Below are 27,397 nucleotides of genomic sequence, written 5' to 3'. Positions count from 1 at the left end.
ATCGTCAGTATGAAGGTCCAAGCGATACAGTAAACCTGAAGTGAAGCATCGTAATCTAAAACTGGTCTCACAGAAAAGGCTGAAAGCATAGATAGTAAGAAGAGTCAGTCTTCTTGTACTTAAGTCGGCATTGTGCCTTTTGGATTTAATTCCGATGCATTTTCTGTGGTTCATCGTCAATAAGAAGGTCCATGGGATACAAAAAAACTGAGGTGAAGCATCGGAATCTACAACCGGTCTCACAGGAAAGGTTGAAACATATACAGTACGAAGAGTCAATCTTCTTGTCCTTACGTCGGCATTGAGCCTTTTGTATTTAATTCCGATGCAATTCCTGTGTTTCATCGTCAATATGAAGGTCCAAGGGATACAGTAAACCTGAAGTGAAGCATCGTAATCTAAAACTGGTCTCACAGAAAAGGCTGAAAGCATAGATAGTAAGAAGAGTCCGTCTTCTTGTAATTAAGTCGGCACTGTGCCTTTTGTATTTAATTCCGAAGTAATTTCTGTGTTTCATCGTCACTATGAAGTTCCAAGGGATACAGAAAAACCTGAAGTGAAGCATCGGAATCTAAAACTGATCTCTCAGGATAGGTTCAAATCATAGACAGTAAGAAGAGTCCATCTTCTTGTACTTAAGTCGGCATTGTGCCTTTTGTATTTTATTCCGAAGTAATTTCTGTGACTTGTCGTCAATATGAAGGTCCAAGGGATACAGTAAACCTTAAGTGAAGCATCGGAATCTAAAACTGGTCTCACAGGAAAGGCTGAAATCATATTCAGGAAGAAAACACAGTCTTCTTGTAATTAAATCGGGATTGTGCCTTTTGTATTTATTTCCGATGCAATTTTTTGTGTTTTATCGTCAATATGAACTTCCAAGGGATACAGAAAATCTTGAAGTAAAGCATCGGAAAATGAAAGTGATCTAACAGGAAAGGTTCAAATCATAGACAGTAAGAAGAGTCCGTCTTCTTGTACTTAAGTCGGCATTGTGCGGTTTGTATATAATTCCGAAGCAATTTCTGTGTTTCATCGTCAATATGAAGGTCCAAGCGATACAGCAAACCTTAAGTGAAGAATCGGAATCGAAACCTGGTCTCACAGGAAAGGCTCAAAACATATTCAGGAAGAAGACTCAGTCTTCTTATACTTAAATCGGGAATGTGCCTTATGAATTTAATTCCGATGCAATTTCTGTGTTTCATCGTCAATATGAAGGTCAAGGGAAACAGTAAACCCTAAGTGAAGCATCGGAATCTAAAACCGGACTCACAGGAAAAGCTGAAAACATATTCAGGAAGAATACTCAGTCTTCTTGTAATTAAATCGGCAATGTGCCTTTTGTATTTATTTCCGATGCAGTTTCAGTGTTTCATCGCCAATATGAAGTTCCAAGGGATACAGAAAAACCTGAATTGAAGCATCGGAATCTAAAACTGATCTCTCAGGATAGGTTCAAATCATAGACAATAAGAGGAGTCCGTCTTCTTGTACTTAAGTCGGCATTGTGCCTTTTGTATTTAATTCCGAAACAATTTCTGTGATTTGTCGTCAATATGAAGGTCCAAGGGATACAGTAACCCTTAAGTGAAGCATCGGAACCTAAAACTAGTCTCACAGGAAAGGCTGAAATCATATTCAGGAAGAAAACTTAGTCTTCTTGTAATTAAATCGGGATTGTGCCTTTTGTAATTATTTCCGATGCAATTTTTTGTGTTTTATCGCCAATATGAACTTCCAAGGGATACAGAAAATCCTGAAGTAAAGCATCGGAAAATAAAAGTGATCTAACAGGAAAGGTTCAAATCATAGACAGTAAGAAGAGTCCGTCTTCTTGTACTTAAGTCGGCATTGTGCGGATTGTATATAATTCCGAAGCAATTTCTGTGTTTCATCGTCAGTATCAAGGGCCAAGGGATACAGTAAACACGAAGTGAAGCATCGGAATCTAAAACTGGTCTCACAGGAAGGGGTCAAATCATATTCAGGAAGAAGACTCAGTCTTGTTGTACTTAAATCAGGATTGTGCCTTTTGTATTTAATTCCGATGCAATTACTGTGTTTCATCGTCAATATGAAGGTCCAAGGGATACAGAGAAACCTGAAGTGAAGCATCGGAATCTAAAACTGGTTTCACAGGAATGGCTGAAAACATAGATAGTAAGAACAGTCATTCTTCTTGAACTTACGTCGGCATTGGGCCTTTGGTATTTAATTCCGATGCAATTTCTGTGTTTCATCGTCAATATGAAGGTCCAAGGGATACAGTACACCTGAAGTGAAGCATTGGAATCCAAAAGTCGTCTCACAGGAACGGCTATAAACGTAGACAGTAAGTGGAGTCAGTCTTCTTGTAATTATATCAGCATTGTGCCTTTTGTATTTAATTCCGATGCAACGGCTGCGTTTCATTGTCAATATGAAGCTGCAAGGGATACAGTAAACCTGAAGTGAAGCATCGGAATCTAAAACTGGTCTCACAGGAAAGGCTCAAAACATATTCAGGAAGAAGACTCAGTGTTCTTGTACTTAAATCAGGATTCTGCCTTTTGTATTTAATTCCGATGCAATTTCTGTATTTCATCGTCAATATGTTTGTCCATGGGATAAAGTAAACCTGAAGTGAAGCATCGGAATCTAAAACTGGTTTCACTGGAAAGGCTCAAATTATGGACCATTAGAAGAGTCCGTCTTCCTGTACTTTAGTCGGCATTGTGCCTTTTGTATTTAAATCGTATGCAATTTCTGTATTTCATCGTCAATATGAAGGTCCAAGGGATACAGTAAACCTGAAGTGAAGCATCGTAATCTAAAACTGGTCTCACAGAAAAGGCTGAAAGCATAGATAGTAAGAAGAGTCAGTCTTCTTGTACTTAAGTCGGCATTGTGCCTTTTGTATTTAATTCCGATGCAATTTCTGTGGTTCATCGTCAATAAGAAGGACCATGGGATACAAAAAAACTGAGGTGAAGCATCGGAATCTACAACAGGTCTCACAGGAAAGGTTGAAACATATACAGTACGAAGAGTCAATCTTCTTGTCCTTACGTCGGCATTGAGCCTTTTGTATTTAATTCCGATGCAATTTCTGTGTTTAATCGTCAATATGAAGGTCCAAGGGATACAGTGAACCTGACGTGAAGCATCGTAATGTAAAACTCGTCTCACAGGAATGGCTCAAAACATATTCAGGAAGAAGACTCAGTCCTCTTGTACTTAAGTCGGCATTGTGCCTTTTGTACTTAATTTCGGTGCAATTTCCGCGTTTCATCGTCAATATGAAGGTCCGGGGGATACAGAAAATCCTGAAGTGAAGCATCGGAATCTAAAACAGGTCTCACCGGAAAGGCTCAAATTATAGACCATTAGAAGGGTCCGTCTTCTTGTACTTAAGTCGGCATTGTGCCTTTTGTATTTAATTCCGATGCAATTTCCGTGTTTCATCGTCAATATGAAGGTCCAACGGATACAGTCAACTTGAAGTGAAGCATCTGAATCTAAAACTGGTCTCACAGGAAAGGCTCACAACATATTCAGGAAGAAGACTCAGTCTTCTTGTACTCAAATCGGGATTGTGCCTTTTGTATTTAATTCCGATGCAATTTCTGTGTTTCATTGCCAATATGACGGTCGGAGGAATACAGTAAACATTAAGAGAAGCATCGGAATCTAAAACTGGTCTCACAGGAAATGCTCAAAACATAGACAGTAAGAAGAGTCGGCCTTCTTGTACTTAAGTCGCCATTGTGCCCTTTGTTTTTAATTCCGATGCAATTTCTGTATTTCATCGTCAATATGAAGGTCCAAGGGATATAGTAAACCTTAAGTGAAGCATTGGAATTCAAAACTGGTCTCACAGGAAACGCTGAAAACTTATTCAGGAGGAAGACTCAGTCTTCTTGTAATTAATTCGGGATTGTGCTTATTGTATTTATATTCCGATTCAATTTCTGTAATTCTTCGTCAATATGAAGGTTCAAGTGATACAGTAAACGTTAAATGAAGCATCGGAATCTAAAACTATTCTCACAGGAAAGGCTGATAACATACACAGTAAGAACAGTCAGTCCTCTTGTATTTAAGTCGGCATTGTGCCTTTTGTATTTTATTCCGATGCAATTACTGTGTTTTTTAGACAATAAGAAGGTCCAAGGGATACAGTAAAAGAGAGTGAAGCATCGGAATCTAAAACTGGTCTCACAGGAAAGGCTCAGAACATTGACAGTAAAAAGAGTCAGTCGTCTTGTGCTTAAGTCGGCATTGTGCCTTTTGTATTTATTTCCGATGCAATTTCTGTGTTTCAGCGTCAATATGAAGGACCAAGGGATACAGTAAACCTGAAGTGAAGCAACGGAAACTAAAACTGTTCTCACTGGAAAGGCTTAAAACATAGACGGTAAGAAGAGTCAGTCTTCTTGTACGTAAGTCAGCATTGTGAATTTTGGATTTAATTCTGATGCAATTTCTGTGTTTCTTCGACAGCATGAAGGCCCAAGGGATACAGTAAACCTGAAGTGAAGCATCGGAATGTAACACTGGTCTCACAGGAAAGACGCAAACTTAGGCAATAAGAAGACTCAGTCTTCATGTACTAAAATCGGCATTGTGACTTTTGTATTTATTTCCGATGCAATTTCTGTGTTTCATCGTTAATATGAACGTCCAAGAGATACAGTAAACCTGAAGTGAAGCATCGGAATCTAAAACTGGTCTCACAGGAAAGGCTCACAACATATTCAGGAAGAAGACTCAGTGTTCTTGTACTTAAATAAGGATTCTGCCCTTTGTATTTAATTCCGATGCAATTTCTGTATTTCATCGTCAATATGTTGGTCCAAGGGATACAGTAAACCTGAAGTGCAGCATCGGAATCTACCACTGGTCTTACAGGAAATGCTCAAAACATAGACAGTAAGAAGAGTCAGCCTTCTTGTACTTAAGTCGCCATTGTGCCCTTTGTTTTTAATTCCGATGCAATTTCTGTATTTCATCGTCAATATGAAGGTCCAAGGGATAAAGTAAACCTTAAGTGAAGCATTGGAATTCAAAACTGGTCTCACAGGAAAGGCTGAAAACTTATTCAGGAAGAAGGATCAGTCTTCTTGAACTTAAATCAGGTTTGTGCCATTTGAATTTAATTCCGATACAATTCCTGTGTTTCATCGTCAATATGAAGGTCCAAGGGATACAGTAAACCTGAAGTGAAGCATCGTAATCTAAAACTAGTCTCACAGAAAAGGCTGAAAGCATAGGTAGTAAGAAGAGTCAGTCTTCTTGTACTTAAGTCGGCATTGTGCCTTTTGTATTTAATTCCAATGCAATTTCTGTGGTTCATCGTCAATAAGAAGGTCCATGGGATACAAAAAAACTGAGGTGAAGCATCGGAATCTACAACCGGTCTCACAGGAAAGGTTGAAACATATACAGTACGAAGAGTCAATCTTCTTGTCCTTACGTCGGCATTGAGCCTTTTGTATTTAATTCCGATGCAATTTCTGTGTTTAATCGTCAATATGAAGGTCCAAGGGATACAGTGAACATGACGTGAAGCATCGTAATGTAAAACTCGTCTCACAGGAATGGCTCAAAACATATTCAGGAAGAAGACTCAGTCCTCTTGTACTTAAGTCGGCATTGTGCCATTTGTACTTAATTCCAGTGCAATTTCCGCGTTTCATCGTCAATATGAAGGTCCGGGGGATACAGAAAATCCTGAAGTGAAGCATCGGAATCTAAAACAGGTCTCACCGGAAAGGCTCAAATTATAGACCATTAGAAGGGTCCGTCTTCTTGTACTTAAGTCGGCATTGTGCCTTTTGTATTTAATTCCGATGCAATTTCCGTGTTTCATCGTCAATATGAAGGTCCAACGGATACAGTCAACTTGAAGTGAAGCATCTGAATCTAAAACTGGTCTCACAGGAAAGGCTCACAACATATTCAGGAAGAAGACTCAGTGTTCTTGTACTTAAATCAGGATTCTGCCCTTTGTATTTAATTCCGATGCAATTTCTGTATTTCATCGTCAATATGTTTGTCCAAGGGATACAGTAAACCTGAAGTGCAGCATCGGAATCTACCACTGGTCTCACAGGAAATGCTCAAAACATAGACAGTAAGAAGAGTCAGCCTTCTTGTACCTAAGTCGCCATTGTGCCCTTTGTTTTTAATTCCGATGCAATTTCTGTATTTCATCGTCAATATGAAGGTCCAAGGGATATAGTAAACCCTAAGTGAAGCATTGGAATTCAAAACTGGTCTCACAGGAAAGGCTGAAATCTTATTCAGGAGGAAGACTCAGTCTTCTTGTAATTAATTCCGGATTGTGCTTATTGCATTTATATTACGATTCAATTTCTGTGTTTCATCGTCAATATGAAGGTTCAAGTGATACAGTAAACGTTAAATGAAGCATCGGAATCTAAAACTATTCTCACAGGAAAGGCTGATAACATACACAGTAAGAACAGTCAGTCCTCTTGTATTTAAGTCGGCATTGTTCCTTTTGTATTTTATTCCGATGCAATTACTGTATTTTCTAGACAATAAGAAGGTCCAAGGAATACAGTAAAAGAGAGTGAAGCATCGGAATCTAAAACTGGTCTCACAGGAAAGGCTCAAAACATTGACAGTAAAAAGAGTCAGTCGTCTTGTGCTTAAGTCGTCATTGTGCCTTTTGTAATTATTTCCGATGCAATTTCTGTGTTTCAGCGTCAATATGAAGGACCAAGGGATACAGTAAACCTGAAGTGAAGCATCGGAAACTAAAACTGTTCTCACTGGAAAGGCTCAAAACATAGACAGTAAGAAGAGTCAGTCTTCTTGTACTTAAGTCAGCATTGTGAATTTTGGATTTAAATCTGATGCAATTTCTGTGTTTCTTCGACAACATGAAGGCCCAAGGGATACAGTAAACCTGAAGTGAAGCATCGGAATGTAACACTGGTCTCACAGGAAAGTCGCAAACTTAGGCAATAAGAAGACTCAGTCTACATGTACTAAAATCGGCATTGTGACTTTTGTATTTATTTCCGATGCAATTTCTGTGTTTCATCGTTAATATGAATGTCCACGGGATACAGTAAACCTGAAGTAAAGCATCGGAATCTACAACTGCTCTCACAGAAAAGGCTGAAAGCATAGACAGTAAGAAGAGTCAGTCTTCTTGTACTTAAGTCGGCATTGTACCTTTGTATTTATTTCCGATGCAATATCTGTGTTTCATCGTCAATATGAAGGTCCAAGGAAATACAGTAAACATTAAGTGAAGCATCAGAATCTAAAACTGGTCTCACAGGAAAGGCTCAAAGGATAGACGTTAATAAGAGTCAGTCTTCTTGTACTTAAGTCGGCGTTGTGCCTTTTGTATTTAATTCCGACATAATTTCTGTGATTCATCGTCAATATGAAGGTCCAAGGGATACAGTAAACCTGAAGTGAAGCATCGGAATCTAAAACTGGTCTCACACGAAAGGCTCAAAACATATACAGGAAGAAGACTATTTCATCTTGTACTTAAATTAGCATTGTGCCTTTTGTATTTATTTCCGATGCAATTATTGTGTTCCATCGCCAATATGAGGGTCCAAGGGATACAGAAGAACCTGAAGTGAAGCATAGGAATCAAAAACTGGTCTCACAGGAGAGGCTCAAATCATAGCAATAAGAGGAGTCGGTCTTCTTGTACTTACGTCGGCATTGTGCCTTTTGTATTCAATTCCGATGCAATTCCTGTGTTTAATCGTCAATATGAAGGTCCAAGGGATACAGTAAACCTGAAGTGAAGCATCAGAATCTAAAACTGGTCTCACAGAGAAGGCTGAAATCATAGAGAGTATGAACAGTCAGTCTTCTTGTACTGAAGTCGGCATTGTGCCTTTTGTATTTAATTCCGAAGCAATTTCTGTATTTCATCGCCAATATGAAAGTCCAAGGGATACAGTAAACCTGAAGTGAAGCATCGGAATCTAAAACTGGTCTCACAGGAAAGGCTCAAAGCATAGACTTTAAAAAGAGTCAGTCTTCTTGTACTTAAGTCTGCAATTTGCCTTTGTATTTAATTAAGATGTAATTTCTGTGTTTCATCGTCAATATGAAGGTCCAAGGGATACAGTAAACCTGAAGTGAAGCATCGGAATCGAAAACTGGTCTCCCAGGTACGGCTCAAAACATATTCAGGAAGAAGACTCAGTCATCTTGTACTTAAATCGGGATAGTGCATTTTGAATTTGATTCCGATGCAATTTCTGTGTTTCATCGTCAATATGAAGGTCCAAGGGATACAGTAAACCTGAAGTGAAGCATCGGAATATAAAACTGGTCTCACAAGAAAGGCTGAAAATATATTCATGATGAACACTCAGTGTTCATGTAATTAAATCGGCATTGTTCCTTTTGTATTTATTTCCGATGTAATTTCTGTGTTTCGTCGTCAATATGAATGTGCGAGGGATGCAGAAAAACCTGAAGTGATGCATCGGAATCTAAAACTGGTCTCACAGAAAAGGCTCAAATCATAGACAATAAGAAGAGCCCGTCTTCTTGTACTTAAGTCGGCATTGTGCCTTTTGTATTTAATTACGATGCAATTTCTGTGTTTCATCGTCAATACGAAGGTCCAAATGATACAGTAAACCTGAAGTGAAGCATCGGAATCTAAAACCAATCTCACAGGAAAGGCTGAAAACATATTCAGGAATAACCCAGTCTTCTTGTAATTAAATCGGCATTGTGCCTTTTGTATTTATTTCCGATGCAATTACTGTGTTTCATTGTCAATATGAAGGTCCAAGGGATATAGTAAACCTGAAGTGAAGCATCGGAATCTAAAACCGGTCTCACAGAAAAGGCTGAAAGCGTAGACAGTAAGAAGAGTCAGTCTTCTTCTACTTAAGTCGGCATTGCCTTTTGTACTTAATTCCGATGCAATTTCTGTGTTTCATAGTCAATAAGAAGGTCCAAGGGATACAAAAAAACTGAGGTGAAGCATCGGAATCTACAACCGGTCTCACAGAAAAGTGTGAAAACATATACAGTAAGAAGAGTCAATCTTGTTGTACTTAAGTCGGCATTGTGCCTTTTGTATTTAATTCCGATGCAATATCTGTGATTCATCGTCAACATGAAGGTCGAAGGTATACAGTAAACATTAAGTGAAGCATCGGAGTCTAATACTGGTCTCACAGGAACGGCTCAAAGCATATTTAGGAAGAAGACATAGTCTTCTTGTACTTAAATCGGGATTCTTCCTTTTGTATTTAATTCCGATGCAATTTCTGTCTTTCATCGTCAATATGAACGTCCATGGGATACAGTAAAACTGAAGTGAAGCATCAGAATCTAAAACCGGTCTCACAGGAGAGGCTGAGAACATATTCTGGAAGAATACTCAGTCTTCTTGTAATAAAATCGGCATTGTGCCTTTTGTATTTACTTCCGATGCCATTACTGTGTTTCATCGTCAATATGAAGGTGAAAGGGATACAGAAAAACCTGAAGTGCAGCATAGGAATATAAAACTGGTCTCGCAGGAAAGGCTCAAATCATAGACAAAAAGAAGAGTCGGTCTTCTTGTACTTATGTCGGCATTATGCTTTTTGTATTTAATTCCGAAGCAATTTCTGTGTTTCATCGTCAATATGAAGGTCCAAGGGATACAGTAAACCTGAAGTGAAGCATCGGAATCTAAAACCGGTCTCACAGGAAAAGCTGAAAACATATTCAGGAAGAAGACTCAGTCTTGTTGTAATTAAATCGGCATTGTGCTTTTTGTATTTATTTCCGATGCAATGTCTGTGTTTCATCGTCAATATGAAGGTACCAGGGATTCAGAAAAACCTGAAGTGAAACATCGGAATCAAAAACTGGTCTCAAAGGAAAGGCTCAAAATATTCAGGAAGAAGACTCAGTCTACTTGTACTTAAATCAGATTTGTGCCTTCTGAATTTAATTCCGATGCAATTTCTGTGTTTCATCGTCAATATGAAGGTCCGAGGGATACAGTACACATTAAGTGAAGCATCGGAATCTAAAACTGGTCTCTCAGGAAAGGCTGAAAACATATTCAGGAAGAAGACTCAGTCTTGTTGTAATTAAATCGGCATTGTTCCTTTTGTATTTATTTCCGGTGCAATTTCTGTGTTTCATCGTCAATATGAAGGTCCAAGGGATACAGAACAACCTGAAATGAAGCATCGGAATCAAAAACTGGTCTCACAGGAAAGGCTCAAATCATAGACAATAAGAAGAGTCGGGGTTCTTGTACTTAAGTCGGCATTGTGCATTTTGTATTTATTTCCGATGCAATTTCTGTGTTTCATCGTCAATATGAAGGTCCAAGGGATACCGAAAAACCTGAAGTGAAGCATCGGAATCTAAAACTGGTCTCACAGGAAAGGGTCAAATCATAGACAATAAGAAGAGTCCGTCCTCTTGTATTTAAGTCGGCATTGTGACTTTTGTATTTAATTCTGATGCAATTTCTGTGTTTCATCTTCATTATGAAGGTCTTACGGATACAGAAAAACCTGAAGTGAAGCATCAGAATCTAAAACTGATCTCACTGGAAAGGCTCAAATCATAGACAATAAGAAGAGTCCGTCTTCTTGTACTTAAGTCGGCATTGTGCCTTTTGTATGTAATTCCAATGCAATTTCTGTGTTTCATCGTCAATACGAAGGTCCAAGGGATACAGGAAACCTGAAGTGAAGCATCGGAATCTGAAACTGGTCTCAAAGGAAAGGCTCAAAATATTCAGGAAGAAGACTCTGTCTTCTTGTACTTAAATCAGGATTGTGCCTTTTGAATTTAATTCTGATGCAATTTCTGTGTTTCATCGTCAATATGAAGGTTCAAGTGATACAGTAAACGTTAAATGAAGCATCGGAATCTAAAACTATTCTCACAGGAAAGGCTGATAACATACACAGTAAGAACAGTCAGTCCTCTTGTATTTAAGTCGGCATTGTTCCTTTTGTATTTTATTCCGATGCAATTACTGTATTTTTTAGACAATAAGAAGGTCCAAGGGATACAGTAAAAAAGAGTGAAGCATCGGAATCTAAAACTGGTCTCACAGGAAAGGCTCAAAACATTGACAGTAAAAAGAGTCAGTCGTCTTGTGCTTAGGTCGGCATTGTGCCTTTTGTATTTATTTCCGATGCAATTTCTGTGTTTCAGCGTCAATATGAAGGACCAAGGGATACAGTAAACCTGAAGTGAAGCATCGGAAACTAAAACTGTTCTCACTGGAAAGGCTCAAAACATAGACAGTAAGAAGAGTCAGTCTTCTTGTATTTAAGTCAGCATTGTGAATTTTGGATTTAATTCTGATGCAATTTCTGTGTTTCTTCGACAACATGAAGGCCCAAGGGATACAGTAAACCTGAAGTGAAGCATCGGAATGTAACACTGGTCTCACAGGAAAGTCGCAAACTTAGGCAATAAGAAGACTCAGTCTACATGTACTAAAATCGGCATTGTGACTTTTGTATTTATTTCCGATGCAATTTCTGTGTTTCATCGTTAATATGAATGTCCACGGGATACAGTAAACCTGAAGTAAAGCATCGGAATCTACAACTGCTCTCACAGAAAAGGCTGAAAGCATAGACAGTAAGAAGAGTCAGTCTTCTTGTACTTAAGTCGGCATTGTACCTTTGTATTTATTTCCGATGCAATATCTGTGTTTCATCGTCAATACGAAGGTCCAAGGAAATACAGTAAACATTAAGTGAAGCATCAGAATCTAAAACTGGTCTCACAGGAAAGGCTCAAAGGATAGACGTTAATAAGAGTCAGTCTTCTTGTACTTAAGTCGGCGTTGTGCCTTTTGTATTTAATTCCGACATAATTTCTGTGATTCATCGTCAATATGAAGGTCCAAGGGATACAGTAAACCTGAAGTGAAGCATCGGAATCTAAAACTGGTCTCACACGAAAGGCTCAAAACATATACAGGAAGAAGACTATTTCATCTTGTACTTAAATTAGCATTGTGCCTTTTGTATTTATTTCCGATGCAATTATTGTGTTCCATCGCCAATATGAGGGTCCAAGGGATACAGAAGAACCTGAAGTGAAGCATAGGAATCAAAAACTGGTCTCACAGGAGAGGCTCAAATCATAGCAATAAGAGGAGTCGGTCTTCTTGTACTTACGTCGGCATTGTGCCTTTTGTATTCAATTCCGATGCAATTCCTGTGTTTAATCGTCAATATGAAGGTCCAAGGGATACAGTAAACCTGAAGTGAAGCATCAGAATCTAAAACTGGTCTCACAGAGAAGGCTGAAATCATAGAGAGTATGAACAGTCAGTCTTCTTGTACTGAAGTCGGCATTGTGCCTTTTGTATTTAATTCCGAAGCAATTTCTGTATTTCATCGCCAATATGAAAGTCCAAGGGATACAGTAAACCTGAAGTGAAGCATCGGAATCTAAAACTGGTCTCACAGGAAAGGCTCAAAGCATAGACTTTAAAAAGAGTCAGTCTTCTTGTACTTAAGTCTGCAATTTGCCTTTGTATTTAATTAAGATGTAATTTCTGTGTTTCATCGTCAATATGAAGGTCCAAGGGATACAGTAAACCTGAAGTGAAGCATCGGAATCGAAAACTGGTCTCCCAGGTACGGCTCAAAACATATTCAGGAAGAAGACTCAGTCATCTTGTACTTAAATCGGGATAGTGCATTTTGAATTTGATTCCGATGCAATTTCTGTGTTTCATCGTCAATATGAAGGTCCAAGGGATACAGTAAACCTGAAGTGAAGCATCGGAATATAAAACTGGTCTCACAAGAAAGGCTGAAAATATATTCATGATGAACACTCAGTGTTCATGTAATTAAATCGGCATTGTTCCTTTTGTATTTATTTCCGATGTAATTTCTGTGTTTCGTCGTCAATATGAATGTGCGAGGGATGCAGAAAAACCTGAAGTGATGCATCGGAATCTAAAACTGGTCTCACAGAAAAGGCTCAAATCATAGACAATAAGAAGAGCCCGTCTTCTTGTACTTAAGTCGGCATTGTGCCTTTTGTATTTAATTACGATGCAATTTCTGTGTTTCATCGTCAATACGAAGGTCCAAATGATACAGTAAACCTGAAGTGAAGCATCGGAATCTAAAACCAATCTCACAGGAAAGGCTGAAAACATATTCAGGAATAACCCAGTCTTCTTGTAATTAAATCGGCATTGTGCCTTTTGTATTTATTTCCGATGCAATTACTGTGTTTCATTGTCAATATGAAGGTCCAAGGGATATAGTAAACCTGAAGTGAAGCATCGGAATCTAAAACCGGTCTCACAGAAAAGGCTGAAAGCGTAGACAGTAAGAAGAGTCAGTCTTCTTCTACTTAAGTCGGCGTTGCCTTTTGTACTTAATTCCGATGCAATTTCTGTGTTTCATAGTCAATAAGAAGGTCCAAGGGATACAAAAAAACTGAGGTGAAGCATCGGAATCTACAACCGGTCTCACAGAAAAGTGTGAAAACATATACAGTAAGAAGAGTCAATCTTGTTGTACTTAAGTCGGCATTGTGCCTTTTGTATTTAATTCCGATGCAATATCTGTGATTCGTCGTCAACATGAAGGTCGAAGGTATACAGTAAACATTAAGTGAAGCATCGGAGTCTAATACTGGTCTCACAGGAACGGCTCAAAGCATATTTAGGAAGAAGACATAGTCTTCTTGTACTTAAATCGGGATTCTTCCTTTTGTATTTAATTCCGATGCAATTTCTGTCTTTCATCGTCAATATGAACGTCCATGGGATACAGTAAAACTGAAGTGAAGCATCAGAATCTAAAACCGGTCTCACAGGAGAGGCTGAGAACATATTCTGGAAGAATACTCAGTCTTCTTGTAATAAAATCGGCATTGTGCCTTTTGTATTTACTTCCGATGCCATTACTGTGTTTCATCGTCAATATGAAGGTGAAAGGGATACAGAAAAACCTGAAGTGCAGCATAGGAATATAAAACTGGTCTCGCAGGAAAGGCTCAAATCATAGACAAAAAGAAGAGTCGGTCTTCTTGTACTTATGTCGGCATTATGCTTTTTGTATTTAATTCCGAAGCAATTTCTGTGTTTCATCGTCAATATGAAGGTCCAAGGGATACAGTAAACCTGAAGTGAAGCATCGGAATCTAAAACCGGTCTCACAGGAAAAGCTGAAAACATATTCAGGAAGAAGACTCAGTCTTGTTGTAATTAAATCGGCATTGTGCTTTTTGTATTTATTTCCGATGCAATGTCTGTGTTTCATCGTCAATATGAAGGTACCAGGGATTCAGAAAAACCTGAAGTGAAACATCGGAATCAAAAACTGGTCTCAAAGGAAAGGCTCAAAATATTCAGGAAGAAGACTCAGTCTACTTGTACTTAAATCAGATTTGTGCCTTCTGAATTTAATTCCGATGCAATTTCTGTGTTTCATCGTCAATATGAAGGTCCGAGGGATACAGTACACATTAAGTGAAGCATCGGAATCTAAAACTGGTCTCTCAGGAAAGGCTGAAAACATATTCAGGATGAAGACTCAGTCTTGTTGTAATTAAATCGGCATTGTTCCTTTTGTATTTATTTCCGGTGCAATTTCTGTGTTTCATCGTCAATATGAAGGTCCAAGGGATACAGAACAACCTGAAATGAAGCATCGGAATCAAAAACTGGTCTCACAGGAAAGGCTCAAATCATAGACAATAAGAAGAGTCGGGGTTCTTGTACTTAAGTCGGCATTGTGCATTTTGTATTTATTTCCGATGCAATTTCTGTGTTTCATCGTCAATATGAAGGTCCAAGGGATACCGAAAAACCTGAAGTGAAGCATCGGAATCTAAAACTGGTCTCACAGGAAAGGGTCAAATCATAGACAATAAGAAGAGTCCGTCCTCTTGTATTTAAGTCGGCATTGTGACTTTTGTATTTAATTCTGATGCAATTTCTGTGTTTCATCTTCATTATGAAGGTCTTACGGATACAGAAAAACCTGAAGTGAAGCATCAGAATCTAAAACTGATCTCACTGGAAAGGCTCAAATCATAGACAATAAGAAGAGTCCGTCTTCTTGTACTTAAGTCGGCATTGTGCCTTTTGTATGTAATTCCAATGCAATTTCTGTGTTTCATCGTCAATACGAAGGTCCAAGGGATACAGGAAACCTGAAGTGAAGCATCGGAATCTGAAACTGGTCTCAAAGGAAAGGCTCAAAATATTCAGGAAGAAGACTCTGTCTTCTTGTACTTAAATCAGGATTGTGCCTTTTGAATTTAATTCTGATGCAATTTCTGTGTTTCATCGTCAATATGAAGGTTCAAGTGATACAGTAAACGTTAAATGAAGCATCGGAATCTAAAACTATTCTCACAGGAAAGGCTGATAACATACACAGTAAGAACAGTCAGTCCTCTTGTATTTAAGTCGGCATTGTTCCTTTTGTATTTTATTCCGATGCAATTACTGTATTTTTTAGACAATAAGAAGGTCCAAGGGATACAGTAAAAAAGAGTGAAGCATCGGAATCTAAAACTGGTCTCACAGGAAAGGCTCAAAACATTGACAGTAAAAAGAGTCAGTCGTCTTGTGCTTAGGTCGGCATTGTGCCTTTTGTATTTATTTCCGATGCAATTTCTGTGTTTCAGCGTCAATATGAAGGACCAAGGGATACAGTAAACCTGAAGTGAAGCATCGGAAACTAAAACTGTTCTCACTGGAAAGGCTCAAAACATAGACAGTAAGAAGAGTCAGTCTTCTTGTATTTAAGTCAGCATTGTGAATTTTGGATTTAATTCTGATGCAATTTCTGTGTTTCTTCGACAACATGAAGGCCCAAGGGATACAGTAAACCTGAAGTGAAGCATCGGAATGTAACACTGGTCTCACAGGAAAGTCGCAAACTTAGGCAATAAGAAGACTCAGTCTACATGTACTAAAATCGGCATTGTGACTTTTGTATTTATTTCCGATGCAATTTCTGTGTTTCATCGTTAATATGAATGTCCACGGGATACAGTAAACCTGAAGTAAAGCATCGGAATCTACAACTGCTCTCACAGAAAAGGCTGAAAGCATAGACAGTAAGAAGAGTCAGTCTTCTTGTACTTAAGTCGGCATTGTACCTTTGTATTTAATTCCGATGCAATATCTGTGTTTCATCGTCAATATGAAGGTCCAAGGAAATACAGTAAACATTAAGTGAAGCATCGGAATCTAAAACTGGTCTCACAGGAAAGGCTCAAAGGATAGACGTTAAAAGAGTTAGTCTTCTTGTACTTAAGTCGGCGTTGTGCCTTTTGTATTTAATTCCGACATAATTTCTGTGATTCATCGTCAATATGAAGGTCCAAGGGATACAGTAAACCTGAAGTGAAGCATCGGAATCTAAAACTGGTCTCATACGAAAGGCTCAAAACATATTCAGGAAGAAGACTATTTCATCTTGTACTTAAATTAGCATTGTGCCTTTTGTATTTATTTCCGATGCAATTATTGTGTTCCATCGCCAATATGAAGGTCCAAGGGATACAGAAGAACCTGAAGTGAAGCATAGGAATCAAAAACTGGTTTCACAGGAGAGGCTCAAATCATAGCAATAAGAGGAGTCGGTCTTCTTGTACTTACGTCGGCATTGTGCCTTTTGTATTCAATTCCGATGCAATTCCTGTGTTTAATCGTCAATATGAAGGTCCAAGGGATACAGTAAACCTGAAGTGAAGCATCAGAATCTAAAACTGGTCTCACAGAGAAGGCTGAAATCATAGAGAGTATGAACAGTCAGTCTTCTTGTACTGAAGTCGGCATTGTGCCTTTTGTATTTAATTCCGAAGCAATTTCTGTATTTCATCGCCAATATGAAAGTCCAAGGGATACAGTAAACCTGAAGTGAAGCATCGGAATCTAAAACTGGTCTCACAGGAAAGGCTCAAAGCATAGACTTTAAAAAGAGTCAGTCTTCTTGTACTTAAGTCGGCAATTTGCCTTTGTATTTAATTAAGATGTAATTTCTGTGTTTCATCGTCAATATGAAGGTCCAAGGGATACAGTAAACCTGAAGTGAAGCATCGGAATCGAAAACTGGTTTCCCAGGTACGGCTCAAAACATATTCAGGAAGAAGACTCAGTCATCTTGTACTTAAATCGGGATTGAGCATTTTGAATTTGATTCCGATGCAATTTCTGTGTTTCATCGTCAATATGAAGGTCCAAGGGATACAGTAAACCTGAAGTGAAGCATCGGAATATAAAACTGGTCTCACAAGAAAGGCTGAAAATATATTCATGATGAACACTCAGTGTTCTTGTAATTAAATCGGCATTGTTCCTTTTGTATTTATTTCCGATGTAATTTCTGTGTTTCGTCGTCAGTATGAATGTGCGAGAGATGCAGAAAAATCTGAAGTGAAGCATCGGAATCTAAAACTGGTCTCACAGAAAAGGCTCAAATCATAGACAATAAGAAGAGCCCGTCTTCTTGTACTTAAGTCGGCATTGTGCCTTTTGTATTTAATTACGATGCAATTTCTGTGTTTCATCGTCAATACGAAGGTGCAAATGATACAGTAAACCTGAAGTGAAGCATCGGAATCTAAAACCAATCTCACAGGAAAGGCTGAAAACATATTCAGGAATAACACTCAGTCTTCTTGTAATTAAATCGGCATTGTGCCTTTTGTATTTATTTCCGATGCAATTACTGTGTTTCATTGTCAATATGAAGGTCCAAGGGATATAGTAAACCTGAAGTGAAGCATCGGAATCTAAAACCGGTCTCACAGAAAAGGCTGAAAGCGTAGACAGTAAGAAGAGTCAGTCTTCTTCTACTTAAGTCGGCGTTGCCTTTTGTACTTAATTCCGATGCAATTTCTGTGTTTCATAGTCAATAAGAAGGTCCAAGGGATACAAAAAAACTGAGGTGAAGCATCGGAATCTACAACCGGTCTCACAGAAAAGTGTGAAAACATATACAGTAAGAAGAGTCAATCTTGTTGTACTTAAGTCGGCATTGTGCCTTTTGTATTTAATTCCGATGCAATATCTGTGATTCATCGTCAACATGAAGGTCGAAGGTATACAGTAAACATTAAGTGAAGCATCGGAGTCTAATACTGGTCTCACAGGAACGGCTCAAAGCATATTTAGGAAAAGACATAGTCTTCTTGTACTTAAATCGGGATTCTTCCTTTTGTATTTAATTCCGATGCAATTTCTGTCTTTCATCGTCAATATGAACGTCCATGGGATACAGTAAAACTGAAGTGAAGCATCAGAATCTAAAACCGGTCTCACAGGAGAGGCTGAAAACATATTCTGGAAGAAGACTCAGTCTTCTTGTAATAAAATCGGCATTGTGCCTTTTGTATTTATTTCCGATGCCATTACTGTGTTTCATCGTCAATATGAAGGTGAAAGGGATACAGAAAAACCTGAAGTGCAGCATAGGAATCAAAAACTGGTCTCGCAGGAAAGGCTCAAATCATAGACAAAAAGAAGAGTCGGTCTTCTTGTACTTATGTCGGCATTATGCCTTTTGTATTTAATTCCGAAGCAATTTCTGTGTTTCATCGTCAATATGAAGGTCCAAGGGATACAGTAAACCTGAAGTGAAACATCGGAATCTAAAACTGGTCTCACAGAAAAGGCTCAAAGCATAGACTTTAAGAAGAGTCAGTCTTCTTGTACTTAAGTCGGCCTTGTGCCTTTTGTACTTAATTCCGATGCAATTTCTGTGTTTCAACGTCAGTATGAAGGTCCAATTGATACAGGAAACCTTAAGTGAAGCATCGGAATATAAAACTGATCTCACAAGAAAGGCTGAAAACATATTCATGATGAAGACCCCGTCTTCTTGTAATTAAATCGGCATTGTTCCCTTTGTATTTATTTCCGACGTAATTTCTGTGATTCGTCGGCAATATGAAGGTCCAAGGGATGCAAAAAAACCTGAAGTGAAGCATCGGAATCTAAAGCTGGCCTCACAGAAAAGGCTCAAAACATAGACAATAGGAAGAGCCCGTCTTCTTGTACTTAAGTCGGCATTGTGCCTTTCGTATTTAATTCCGATGCAATTTCTATGTTTCATCGTCAATATGAAGGTCCAAGGGATACAGTAAACCTGAAGTGAAGCATCGGAATCTAAAACCGGTCTCACAGGAAAGGCTGAAAACATATTCAGGAAGAAGACTCAGTCTTGTTGTAATTAAATCGGCATTGTGCTTTTTGTATTTATTTCCGATGCAATGTCTGTGTTTCATCGTCAATATGAAGGTACCAGGGATTCAGAAAAACCTGAAGTGAAACATCGGAATCAAAAACTGGTCTCAAAGGAAAGGCTCAAAATATTCAGGAAGAAGACTCAGTCTACTTGTACTTAAATCAGATTTGTGCCTTCTGAATTTAATTCCGATGCAATTTCTGTGTTTCATCGTCAATATGAAGGTCCGAGGGATACAGTACACATTAAGTGAAGCATCGGAATCTAAAACTGGTCTCACAGGAAAGGCTGAAAACATATTCAGGAAGAAGACTCAGTCTTGTTGTAATTAAATCGGCATTGTTCCTTTTGTATTTATTTCCGGTGCAATTTCTGTGTTTCATCGTCAATATGAAGGTCCAAGGGATACAGAACAACCTGAAATGAAGCATCGGAATCAAAAACTGGTCTCACAGGAAAGGCTCAAATCATAGACAATAAGAAGAGTCGGGGTTCTTGTACTTAAGTCGGCATTGTGCATTTTGTATTTATTTCCGATGCAATTTCTGTGTTTCATCGTCAATATGAAGGTCCAAGGGATACCGAAAAACCTGAAGTGAAGCATCGGAATCTAAAACTGGTCTCACAGGAAAGGGTCAAATCATAGACAATAAGAAGAGTCCATCCTCTTGTACTTAAGTCGGCATTGTGACTTTTGTATTTAATTCTGATGCAATTTCTGTGTTTCATCTTCATTATGAAGGTCCTACGGATACAGAAAAACCTGAAGTGAAGCATCAGAATCTAAAACTGATCTCACAGGAAAGGCTCAAATCATAGACAATAAGAAGAGTCCGTCTTCTTGTACTTAAGTCGGCATTGTGCCTTTTGTATGTAATTCCAATGCAATTTCTGTGTTTCATCGTCAATACGAAGGTCCAAGGGATACAGGAAACCTGAAGTGAAGCATCGGAATCTGAAACTGGTCTCAAAGGAAAGGCTCAAAATATTCAGGAAGAAGACTCTGTCTTCTTGTACTTAAATCAGGATTGTGCTTTTTGAATTTAATTCTGATGCAATTTCTGTGTTTCATCGTCAATATGAAGGTCAAATGATACAGTAAACCTTAAGTGAAGCATCGGAATCTAAAACTGGTCTCACGGGAAAGGCTGAAAGAATATTCAGGAAGAAGTCTCAGTCTTCTTGTATAAATCGGCATGGTGCCTTTTGTATTTGTTTCCGATGCAATTTCTATTTTTCATCGTCAATATGAAAGTCCTAGGGATACAGAAAAACCTGAAGTGAAGCATCAGAATCTAAAACTGATCTCACAGGGAAGACACAATGCATAGACAGTAAGAAGAGGTAGTCTTCTTGTACATAAGTCGGCGTTGTGCCTTTTGTATTTATTTCCGTTGCAATTTCTGTGTTTCATTGTCAATAAAAAGGTCCAAGGGATACTGTAAACCTGAAGTGAAGCTTCGGAATATAAAACAGGTCTCACAGGAAATGTTCAAAGCATTTACAGTAAGAAGAGTCAGTCTTCTTGTACTTAAGCCGGCATTGTACCTTTTGTATTTAATTTCGATGCAATTTCTGTGTTTCATCCTCAATAAGAAAGTTCAAGGGATACAGTAAACCTGAAGTAAAGCATCGGAATCTAAAACTGATCGCACACTAAAGGTTCAAAACTTAGACAGAAAGTAGAGTCAGTCTTCTTGTACTTAAGTCGGCATTGTGCCTTTTGTATTTAATTCCGATGCAATTTCAGTGTTTCAACGTCAATAAGAAGGTCCAATGGATACAGTAAACCTGAAGTGAAGCATCGGAATCTAAAACTGGTCTCACTGGAAGGGCTCGAAACATAGACAGTAAGAAGGGTCAGTCTTCTTGCACTGAAGTCGGCATTGTGAATTTTGTATTTAATTCCGATGCAATTTCTGTGTTTCAACGTCACTAAGAGGTTCCAAGGGATACAGTAAATATGAAGTGAGCATCCTAATTGAAAACTGGTCTCACAGGAAAGGTTCAAAACATAGACAGGAAGAAGAGTCAGTCTTCTTGTAATTAAGTCGACATTGTGCCGTTTGTATTTGATTCCGATGCGATTTCTGTGTTTCATCGTCAACAAAAATGTCCAAGGGATACGGTAAACCTGAAGTGAAGCATCGATATCTAAAACTGGTCTCACGTGAAACTTTCAGACATAGACAGTAAGAAGAGTCATTCTTCCTGTACTTAAGACGCAATTCTGCCTTTTGTATTTAATTCCGATGAAATTTCTGTGTTTCATCGTCAATAAGAAGGTCCAAGGGATACAGTAAACCTGAAGTGAAGCATCGTCATCTAAAACTGGTCTCACAGGAAAGGTTCAAAACATAGACAGTAAGAAGAGTCAGTCTTCTTGTACTTAAGTCGGCATTGTGAACTTTGTATTTAATTTTCTTTGCAATTTCTGTGTTTCGTCGTCAATAAGAAGGTCCCAGGGATACAGTAAACCTTAAGTGAAGCATCGGAATCTAAAACTGGTCTCACAGGAAAGGTTCAAATCATAGACAGTTAGAAGTGTCAGTCTTCTTGTACTTATGTCGGCATTGTGCATTTGTATTTAATTCCGATGCAATTTCAGTGTTTCCACGTCAATAAGAAGGTCCAAGGGATACAGCAAACCTGAAGTGAAGCATCGGAATCTAAAACTGGTCTCACAGGAAAGGTTCAAAACATAGACAGTAAGAAGAGTCAGTCTTCATGTACTTAAGTCGGCATTGTGCCTTTTGTATTTAATTCCGGTGCAATTTCTGTGTTTCGTCGTCAATACGAAGATCCAAGGGATACAGTAAACCTGAAGTGAAGCATCGGAATATAAAACTTGTATCACGGGAAAAGTTCAAATCATAGACAGTTAGAAGTGTTAGTCTTCTTGTACTATGTCGGTATTCTGCCTTTTGTATTTAATTCCGATGCAATTTCAGTGTTTCCACGTCAATAAGAAGGTCCAAGAGATACAGTAAACATCAAGTGAGCATCGGATTACAAAACTGGTCTCACAGGAAAGTTTCAAAAATAGACAGTAAGAAGAGTCATTCTTCTTGTACTTATGACGAAATTGTGCTTTTTGTATTTAATTCCGATGCAACTTCTGTGTTTCATCGTCAAAAAGAAGGTCCAAGGGATACAGTAAACCTGAAGTGAAGCATCGGAATCTAAAACTGGTCTCACAGGAGAGGTTCAAAACATAGACAGTAAGTAGAGTCAGTCTTCTGGTACTTAAGTCGGCATTGTGTCTTTTGTATTTAATTCCGATGCAATTTCTGTGTTTCATCGTCAATAAGAAGGTCCAAGGCATACAGTAAACCTGAAGTGAGCATCGATATATAAAACTGGTCTCACAGGATTGGTTTAAAACATACACAGAAAGAAGATTAAGTCTTCTTGTACTTAAGTCGGCATTGTGTCTTTAGTATTTAATTCTGATGCAATTTCTGTGTTTCATTGTCAATAAGAAAGTCCCAGGGATACAGTAAGCATGAAGTGAAGCATCGGTATCTAAAACTGGTCTCACAGGAAAGGTTTAAAACATAGACAGTAAGGAGAGTCAGTCTTTTGTATTTAAGTCAGAATTTTCCCTTTTGTATTTATTTTCGATGCAATTTCTGTGTTTCATCTTCAATAAGAAGGTCCAAGGGATACAGTAAACCTGAAGTGAAGCATCGGAATCTAAAGCTGGTCTCGCAGGAAAGGTACGAAGCATTGACAGTAAGAAGAGTCAGTCTTCTAGTACTTAAGCCGGCATTGTACCTTTTGTATTTAATTTCGATGCAATTTCTGTGTTTCATCGTCAATAAGAAAGTTCAAGGGATACAGTAAACCTGAAGTGAAGCATCGGAATCTAAAACTGACCGCACAGTAAAGGTTCAAAACATAGACAGTAAGAAGAGTCAGTCTTCTTGTACTTAAGTCGGCATTGTGAACTTTGTATTTAATTTCGATGCAATTTCTGTGTTTCATCGTCAATAAGAAGGTCCCAGGGATACAGTAAACCTGAAGTGAAGCATCGGGATCTAAAACTGGTCTCACAGGAAAAGCTCAAATCATAGACAGTAAGAGGAGTCGGTCTTCTTGTACTTAGATCGGCATTGTGCCTTTTGTATTTAATTCCGATGCAATTTCTGTGTTTCATCGTCAATAAGAAGGTCCAAGCAATAAAGTAAACCTGAAGTGAAGTGTCGGAATCTAAAACCGGTCTCACAGGAAAGGCTGAAAACATATTCAGGAAGAAGTGTCAGTCTATTGGTAATTAAATCAGCATTGTGCTTTTTGTATTTAATTCCGATGCAATTTCTGTGTTACATTGTCAATATGAAGTTCCAAGGGATACAGTAAACGTTAAATGAAGCATCGGAATCTAAAGCCGGTCTCAGAGAAAAGGTTGAAAACATAGTCAGTAAGAAGAGTCAGTCTTCTTGTACTTAAGCCGGCATTGTGCCTTTTGTATTTAATTCCGATGCAATTGCTGTGCTTCATCGTCAATAAGAAGGTCCAAGGGATACAAAAAAACTGAGGTGAAGCATCAGAATCTTCAACCGGTCTCACAGGAAAGGTTGAAAACATACACAGGAAGAAGAATCAGTGTTCTTGTACGTAAGTCGGCATTGTGCCATTTGTATTTAGTTCCGATGGAATTACTGAGTTTCGTAGTCAATATGAAGGTCCAAGGTATACAGTAAACCTGATGTGAAGCATCTGAATCCAAAACTGATTTCACAGGAAAGGCTAAAAGCATATACAGGAAGAAGATTCAGTCTTCATGTACTTAAGTCGGCATTGTGCCTTTTGTATTTAATTCCGATGCAATTTCTGTGTCTCATCGTCAATATGAAGGTCCAAAGGATACAGTAAACTTCACGTGAAGCATCGGAATCTAAAACTGGTCTTACAGGAATGGCTGAAAGCATATTCAGGACGAAGACTCAGACATCTTGTACTGAAATCGGGACTGTGCCTTTTGCATTTAATTCCGATGCAATTTATGTGTTTCATCGTCAATATGCACGTCAAGGGATACAGTAAACCTGAAGTGAAGCATCGGAATCTAAACCGGTCTCACAGGAAAGGCTGAAAATTTATTCAGGAAGAAGACTCAGTCTTCTTGTAATTAAATCGGCATTGTGCCTTTTGTATTTATTTCCGATGCAATTTCTGTGTTTCATCGTCAATATGAAGGTCCAATGGAGAGAGTAAACCTGAAGAGAAGTATCGGAATCTAAAACTTGTCTCACAGGAATGGCTCAAAACATAGACAGTAAGAAGAGTCAGTCATCTTGTACTTATGTCGGCATTGTGCCTTTTCTATTTAATTCCGATGTAATTTCTGTATTTCATCGTCAATATGAAGGTCCAAGGGATACAGTAAATCTGAAGTGAAGCATCGGAAACTATAACTGGTCTCACAGGAAAGGCTCAAAACATATTCAGGAAGAAGACTCAGTCTTCTTGTACTTAAATCGGGATTCTGCCTTTTGAATTTAATTCCGATGCAATTTCTGTGTTTCATCGTCAATATGAAGGTCAAGGGATACAGTAAAACTTAAGTGAAGCATCGGAATCTAAAACTGGTCTCACGGGAAAGGCTGAAAACATATGCAGGAAGAAGACTCAGTCATCTTGTAATTAAATCGGCATTGTGACTTTTGTATTTATTTCCGATGCAATTTCTGTGTTTCATCGTCAGTATGAAGGTCCTAGGGATTCAGAAAAACCTGATGTGAAGCATCGGAAACTAAAACAGATCCCACAGGAGAGGCTCAAATCATAGACAATAAGAGGAGTCCGTCTACTTGTACTTAATTCGGCATTGTGCCTTTCGTATTTAATTCCGATGCAATTTCTGTGTTTCATCGTCAATATGTAGGTCCAAGGGATACAGTAAACGTTAAGTGAAGCATCCGAATCGAAAACTGGTCTCTCAGAAAAGGCTGAAAATATAGTCAGTAAGAATAGTCAGTCTTCTTTTACTTAAGTCGGCATTGTGCATTTTGTATTTAATTTCGATGCAATTTCTGTGTTTCATCGTCAATATGAAGGTTCAAGGTATACAGTAGACCTGAGGTGAAGCATCGGAATCTAAAACTGGTCTCACAGGAAAGTCTCAAATCATATACTGGAAAAAGATTCAGTCTTCTTGTACTTATGTCGGCATTGTGCCATTTGTATTTAATTCCGATGCAATTTCTGTGTGTCATCGTCAATATGAAGGTCCAAGGGATACAGTAAACCTGAAGTGAAGCATCGGAATCTAAAACCGATCCCACAGGAAACGCTAAAAACATATTCACGAAGAAGACTCAGTCTTCTTGTATTTAAATCGGCATTGTGACTTTTGTATTTATTTCCGATGCAATTTCTGTGTTTCATTGTCAATATGGAGGTCCTAGGGATTCAGAAAAACCTGAAGTGAAGCATCGGAATCTAAAACAGGTCCCACAGGAATGGCTCAAATCATAGACAATAAGAAGAGTCGGTCTTCTTGTACTTAAGTCGGCATTGTGCCTTTTGTATTTAATTCCGATGGAATTCCTGTGTTTCATCGTCAATATGAAGGTCCAGGGGATACAATAAACCTGTAGTGAATCATCGGAATCTAAAACTGGTCTCACGGGAAAGGCTGAAAACATATTCAGGAAGAAGGCTCAGTCTTCTTGTATTTAAATCGGCATTGTGACTTTTGTATTTATTTCCGATGCAATTTCTGTGTTTCATTGTCAATATGAAGGTCCTAGGGATTCAGAAAAACCTGAAGTGAAGCATCGGAATCTAAAACAGGTCCCACAGGAATGGCTCAAATCATAGACAAGAAGAAGAGTCCGTCTTCTTGCACTTAAGTCGGCATTGTGCCTTTTGTATTTATTTTCCGATGCAATTTCTGTGTTTCATCGTTAATATGAAGGTCCAAGGGATACAGTAAATATTAAGTGAAGCATCGTAATCTAAAACTGGTCTCACAGAAAAGGCTGAAAACATAGTCAGTAAGAAGAGTCAGTCTTCTTTTACTTAAGTCGGCATTGTGCCTTTTGTATTTAATTCCGATGCAATTTCTGTGTTTCATCGTCAATAAGAAGGTCCAAGGGATACAAAAAAACTGACGTGAAGCAACGGAATCTGCAACCGGTCTCACAGGAAAGGTTGAAAGTATATACAGAAAGAAGAGTCAGTCTTCTTGTACTTAAGTCGGCATTGTGTTTTTTGTATTTAATTCCGATGCAATTACTGAGTTTCGACATCAGTATGAACGTCCAAAGTATACAGTAAATCTAATGTGAAGCATTGGAATCAGAAACTGGTCTCACAGGAAAGGCTCAAAACATATACAGGAAGAAGATTCAATCTTCTTGTACTTAAGTCTGCATTGTACCTTTTTTATTTAATTCCGATGCAGTTTCTGTGTTTCATCGTCAATATGAACGTCCAAGGGATACAGTTAACCTGAAGTGAAGCATCGGTATCTAAAACTGGCCTCACAGAAGAGGCTTAAATAAAAGACAATAAGAAGAGTCCGTCTTCTTGTACTTTAGTCGGCATTGTGCATTTTGTATTTAATTCCGATGCAATTTCTGTGTTTCATCGTCAATATGAAGGTGCATGGGATACAGTAAACCTGAAGTGAAACATCGGAATCTAAAACTGGTCTCACAGGAAAGGCTCAAAACATATTCAGGAAGAAGACTCAGTCGTCTTGTACTTCAATCGGGATTTTGCCTTTTGAATTTAATTCCGTTGCAATTTCTGTGTTTCATCGTCAATATGAAGGTCAAGGGTTACAATAAAACTTAAGTGAAGCATCGGAATCTAAAACTGGTCTCACGGGAAAGGCTGAAAACATATTCAGGAAGTAGACTCAGTCTTCTTGTAACTAAATCGGCATTGTGACTTTTGTATTTGTTTCCGATGCAATTACTGCGTTTCGTCGTCAGTATGAAGGTCCAAGATATACAGTAAACATTATGTGGAGCATCGGAATCTAAAACTGGTCTCACAGGAAAGGCTCAAAACATATACAGGAAGAAGATTCAGTCTTCTTGTACTTAAATCGGGACTCTTCCTTCTGTCTTTAATTCCGATACAATTTCTGTGTTTCATCGTCAATACGAACGTCCAAGGGATACAGTAAAACTGAGGTGAAGCATTGGAATCTACAACTGGTC

This window comes from Schistocerca americana, chromosome 10 (genome assembly GCF_021461395.2).
Source record: "Schistocerca americana isolate TAMUIC-IGC-003095 chromosome 10, iqSchAmer2.1, whole genome shotgun sequence".
Taxonomy (NCBI): Eukaryota; Metazoa; Arthropoda; class Insecta; order Orthoptera; family Acrididae; genus Schistocerca; species Schistocerca americana.
Note: the sequence above shows the minus strand (reverse complement) of the source record.